The following is a 6,411-nucleotide window of genomic DNA, read 5'->3' on the forward strand; positions in this document are numbered from 1 at the left end:
CAAAACACTTGATACCTTTTTGTAAAATATAGAATGGTGATAAATAAAAAGGTTGATTTTCATATGATTTTTACTATTAATACAGCTTCGGATGAGGCTTGGTTCTGTTTTGCAAAAAAATATAGACGTCTGAGCTGAATAGCATCGTAGTCCTATCTCATAATGCTAAAATTTGTGGGATGGATCCTTTTTGCATAACTACGTCCAATTATGCTTCAATTATAGTTCAGTCATAATATGCGTCTCAGTATTATATCTACTGGACGAGATACTTGCGATCACGAATCAGTGAAGACGGCCATATAAGATCTATTCAACAAGTAAACCACGCTGAGCCTATAACCACGTCATGTCTACTGAACATGTTGCATGTGACTACGAATCGGTGACATGTGTTCCGAGATTACATTCAACTGTAACACATTCATGAGTTTAAGAGGTGTATTTCGAGGTTTCAATTCTAATAATGTGCCGAGTTATATAAATTGTTGATTGAACCACGTTCATGATCCTATGGCAAGTCGTGTGCCATGTTAAATCTACTGAACGACTGAACAACGTACACGAGTCAGTGACGAGTATCCCGGGGCTATAGGATACGAGTAAATCGTGTGGATTTGGTCCAAAACTGTTTACTGTTCGTTAATCAAAGCGACAATTGGTACGAAATGTTTTCACTAAATTTTACGTTGTACATTTCTATTGCAACAAATACCTTTAAATAGCGTCTGATTAGATAATTCGAACAAAACAGAATTTGTATACTGCAGCGCCCATTGGTGTTGTGATAAATTGATTGTCTTTTCTCCTTGCTTAATGCAACTAGCTATCAAATTGTTGTTGATCTAGATTTCAGCTTGGAGGGCTATCTTATAAAAACCTGATAATTTGTTTACTGATAATGGTACGATATGACCTACAATATTTATTTATCCTAATATTTATTAGGTAATGGTTACTAAAGTAAATGTTAACATAGATACATATACAAATTGTATTTGTAATATAGCAGCAACACTACTAATACAAAATGACAATAATATATGACATGTCATATCAGAAAATATAAAAATTCACACACTTGAGTCTTGCAAGTAATAAATAAATATTAGCTCAGTAATCCTTGTTCACTGTTGTCTGTTTGGAAGCAGGTTATGGTTTTCCATAGGGGCACTCAGGATGTGTCTCGTATCCTTTCATCGTATTGGACATGAAAAATTTCCTTCCACCTTCACCCAAGTCGAAAGCACCCAAATCAGCCATATCTTTGTCCGTTAGTTCAAAATCGAAAATCTGAAAAACGAAAATTATTTTTAAATTACCATGGCAACTGTTTGTATGCGTATTTGGGTTTTCATTATACATCTTGTAGTATAATAAATTAATTTGATATAAAATACAATGAAGGATTGTACAAGTATTACATTTGATTTATTATACATTTTTTTGTTAAATGGAGATTGTGGACTCACGTCAATGTTCTGCTTGATGCGGTCGGGGTGGGAGCTCTTGGGTATGACGGCGACACCGAGCTGCACCATATGTCTCAACAACACCTGGCCCGGGCTCTTGCCGTGAGCTTGGGCTATGCGTATCACAACCTCCTCCGTCAAGGGGTTCTTCTTCTGCTGTCTGTCACATAGTTTCTTATTAAGAAATGAGATTATCACTTTTAATCACTAGTCAAAAAAATTATTTGAGCCTACACATGACAAATCTCATAACGTTATTAGCAGTGCAAGTGTAATTTTGATATTGATATTTTCAAACTTTTGGAAAAATGCTATCACAATCTACCTTGACCATATGGAGGAATTTTACTAAAAAACGTTTCTATATTTAAAGTATCACTATGGGAAATTTAGTAATAGTATTAACTTTGATTGTATTAGTTACTAAGTCTATAAATCATTGAATGCTACGGATTCCAGAAAAATAATTTTAGAGATTTACCATATTAGTCTTAATTAAGTATAATTATGCGTTCCGTCAGAAATTCATCTATGACCTAGACAAATTTTTAACTATTCTGATCATATTTTCTTCGCCAGTCCTCCTGATTTCCGAAAGTTTCAAGAAATAGCTTGTTCAACTCAAATTCTCTAGCAACCACGTTTGATTTCATGCCAAGTACTGTTAAAAATATAGCTTTAGAAATATTCAGTTACTCGCATGGAACAAGATTACCCATAATTATTTTGTATTAAAAGAATCAAAATAGCAGCTCTAAAAGTACCCTGTTATTGAAAAACACATGACATATAATAGTCAGAGGTCCTTATGCGGTGTTATCTTCCAAAACTCACCTACACAACGGTTGGGCGCCATAACAACCCATCTCACCTTGTGATTACGTTATTTAAATGCTCCTTCGACGTTATCCTGAAACCCAAACTCAGCGCTACATATTTACTGATTATACATTAATTTGTGACCATACACTACGTGACACCCAATCTGAATCAGGAAATAGACTTAATGTTGGTGTTTCTGGTGAAGAGGACTATTAATACATGTCTTAGTAAGATTTCATAACTTATGACTCCATGTATGAAAATAGCAAAGTTGAATTTACAAATAAATAACAACTTCGCACCAAGGCATTATTTATAAATCCGTGTATAAAAACAATAAAGCAATTCATGATTTCAACAACATTGAAAATATTTTTCTTTGCAACATCAGGACTATGTCATTTACAACCTTAAGCATGAAGCTCGATTGCGGCTGATCTTACAAAAGATCAACTGTCAAGTTCATAACTCTAGAAACAGTTTAGCGAAGTACAAGATATATACTAATCAGTTTTTAAACTCACGTTATACTCACTCAGTCATGTGTCCTCCTTTATCAAAGAGAGGCACGGCAGCACCAGAGCCCAGTGTAGCAAAAGATGTGACTGGGATCCCGTTTTTCTTACCCCACTCGCGCAGCTCTTTCCGCTGGAATTAGAGATGGCACTCGACCTGGTCCGTAGAGGGGCGAATCCTCGCGATCTTCAGGATCCGCTCCATCTGGACAATTGTGAAGTCGGACAGGCCGATAAACTTGGCCCTCCCTGCGTCCACTTGGGCCTCCATCGCCTGCAATGTTAATTCACAGTTATAGTATTTTACATTCGGTACTTTTACTTTTTGTATTTGCAGTTTCTTTTCGAAATCGAAGTCATGTCTTCTTACTAAATACTATTAAAAATGGCAAATAATGAAAATGGCATTGCTACAACGTGAATATAATGTTTATTACATACAGCTCACAAGAAATTTTTGTATATCATTATGATATCTTTATAGTAACTCAAAGCCCCATAAAAATATGCATGTGTCTCAAATTAAATCTTTCATAACATGACTCTTTGTATAAATAAGAAGAAGAATACGAAATAACAACATTATAAATAGCTGGGGAGATATTTCTCTAGATGATTATTGATGGTGATGAATATGAAATCATGGAACTTTCACTATATCGTTCTCATAATTGTAGACCTAGTCATAATTGAGATCACAAATTAAAAATAGGGTTTGTAGACTAAATGAACGTCTAATAGTTTTAGGACTGAACGAAACGTTTTACTTAATCACCTCAAAAATAATGTTACTTTACTAAACTTACTACTGTGCGCTAATCTTGAGAATTGGGCTAATTTTATTGTGGAATATACTATAAAATCTGAGGTACTTGTATATGAATAGAAATATTGAAAAAGTTACCTGGAATAATTTGAAATTCTGAAAAAAATTGTAAAAATTATGTTACGTAATCCAATGTTAAATAACATGAAACGTATGTTGAAATTTCCAGCTGAAGTTTAACAAAGTGGATAGAACATTTGTTAACTCAAACGTTATAAAATTAAAAGTGTACAGTTCTTGAAAAGTAGTGTCAGGCATATAGCAAAGACAAGATTAATATCTCCTTAAGTGTGTACATTTTTTTCGTTGTCAAAACAACAAGGCAAACTCAACTATGGAACAGGAATTATTTTAGACCGAAATTAAATGATAATGGTTAGAAGTAAACGATTTTTGAAAAAATTAGCGTTAAGATATCTACGTATTTGTACTTTTTTTATTGAGGCAACAAATCAGACATCGCTATGGCGACGGTAATATCATTAATTCCAACCAGAAATGCTCTTAGATATTAAACTCTTATCCTCTTAACAACGATTACTACAATAATATGTGCCTGAAATATGTCTACTTATGTTTGAAAATCTCATAGGAATCCATCATATTACATTTTAAGCGCTTTTATTAAGTTGTATATATTAGACATCAATTTTTTAAATTGCGTGCGAAGCCGATGGTGGTAAAAAACAACAATTATTCATCAATAACTATTGTTATTGATGAATTAATTTCGGTGTCACAATATACGAATAATAACATGTAATCACCTTCCACAAAGCGATATGATCTGTGTCATAGTCGAGTTTCAAGTATCCGTTTTCGTCTGTAGGAAACAGTTCCTTTCCAGGCTGGAAACCCACGGGTTTGTGGATCAGGTACAGGTCTACATAGCTTAGTTGAAGGTCTTCCAGGGATTCCTTCAGGTACCTCTCTACCAACTTTTCATTGTTCCCCACCATAGGCAACTGTAACCAATATACTGTAAATATTTTCATGAGTTAGACAATATTTTGAATTTTTTGCAGTCTAACTGCATATTACGTACGAAATGATAGGAAATAACACATTCATGACGTGTACTCTATTTTCCTGTCAAAGATTATAATTTTGTAAAGACTTTTAAATTAATTACGTTTATTACAAAAGGAGTTAGAAATATTAGGTTATTTAAAGATCTACTAACATATCTTCTCACCTTAGTAACGACGAACAACTCCTCCCTTTTGATTTTGCCGCTATCCAACCACTTCTTGAACGCATTCCCCACTGCTTTCTCGTTCCTGTACATGTAGGCGGTGTCGAAGTGTCTGTAGCCAGCCTCTAGGGCATACTCCACAGCCTTTGTAATGTCCTCGTCTGACGACTATAAAACATTAACTATATCACTACGTTTTATCGTTCAGAGAAAATTAATAATAATAATTAATTAAATTAATGGTTTTTTATTTACTTTTACTGTTATATTTTCTTGATAAATTTACCAATAAAGTTTCTAGGATGTTAAAATCTAAAATTTTAAATATCATGGATTTTTTTGAGCAACAATATCTCTACTACAACTTGTTTGTATTTGATTACTTTTCATTCAAAAGTTACTGTTCACATGTTGTCTCCAAAACTTGCTACAGGATTCAGTTGTATTCGTAAACTTATAAGACAAATTTACGATCTTTGTACAATTTAAACTGAGCAATTGCTTAAAAAAATGTTTTTTGTATTTTATATACTAGACGTTTGTATCTAAATATTGTGAGAAAATACCGTTAACTACGCCTATCCATTTAAATCTTTTTTTTCTGATTCCTTATTATTACGGTTGAATAATTTTTAAACTATTTGTTGCAAATTTATAGGTTTTAGGCTAAAACAACGAGGTTAATAATTTAATTAAAAATGTAAATCTATTATTTCTTTTCACAAACTTTTTTTCTAATTATAGTTAGTACTTTTTGTTAGTAAACTTTAAAGGTAATAAACAAATAAAATCACAAATTGAATATATAAAACTTTAACAAATCTACCTATCCGTTTGCCAGTTTTTTAGTAAAATTTTATTTCATTTTAAAACAAATTTTAAATTTAATTTGTTATAAGAAATATTATATTAATAAGATAAGTATATTATATATTATAAAAATATTTGATTTGCAATGTTGGGTAAAAGCTGAATAAATATCAATCACATTCATTTTTATACACTATTAAATACAAACGTTCAATAAATATCATTAATATCTTGTAGGTATAAAACAATCACACACACACATACACACGATTATACAACTATTTTTTTTTCAAAATTTTTGATATTTTCATAAACATCCTATGTATTTACGAAAAAGAAACCAATTTTCTGCGCCTCTGTTGTAAAGATGACAATAATTTCGTTGTACTCACCCTCTCCTCCGTGCTCCTGGCGTATGTACCGAGGCCCACGACAGGCATCCTCATGCCAGAGGTTGCGGTAAATACAGAGTCCTTGGTCAACTTAGCAGACATCTCGGCAGCGAGTAACACTCTTCTGTCACTTGAATGTTTGTTAAGACACGGTAAGATCTGGCAGCGCTCATTTTATATACTGCCTCTTTTATCGTGGCATTAACTCTTGAGATAACTCATGAAAGGTAATGTTGATATACCACATATACCACATTGGTTTTTATTTCACAACACTTCGAAATATAAAGTTTCATTGACATATTGTATTATATACACTTCTATGAAGGAAGGGAAATGTTTAATCTGTGCCTTATTTTGGAGTGTTATATTACAAGAT

At 32.7% G+C, this 6,411-nt stretch overlaps 1 pseudogene; it reads right to left on the reverse strand.

The window, feature by feature from the left end:
- Positions 1-979: 979 nt before the first annotated feature.
- Positions 980-6,171, reverse strand: LOC124363444 (annotated as a pseudogene).
- Between the last annotated feature and the right edge of the window lie 240 nt (positions 6,172-6,411).

This window comes from Homalodisca vitripennis, chromosome 5 (genome assembly GCF_021130785.1).
Source record: "Homalodisca vitripennis isolate AUS2020 chromosome 5, UT_GWSS_2.1, whole genome shotgun sequence".
NCBI lineage: Eukaryota > Metazoa > Arthropoda > Insecta > Hemiptera > Cicadellidae > Homalodisca > Homalodisca vitripennis.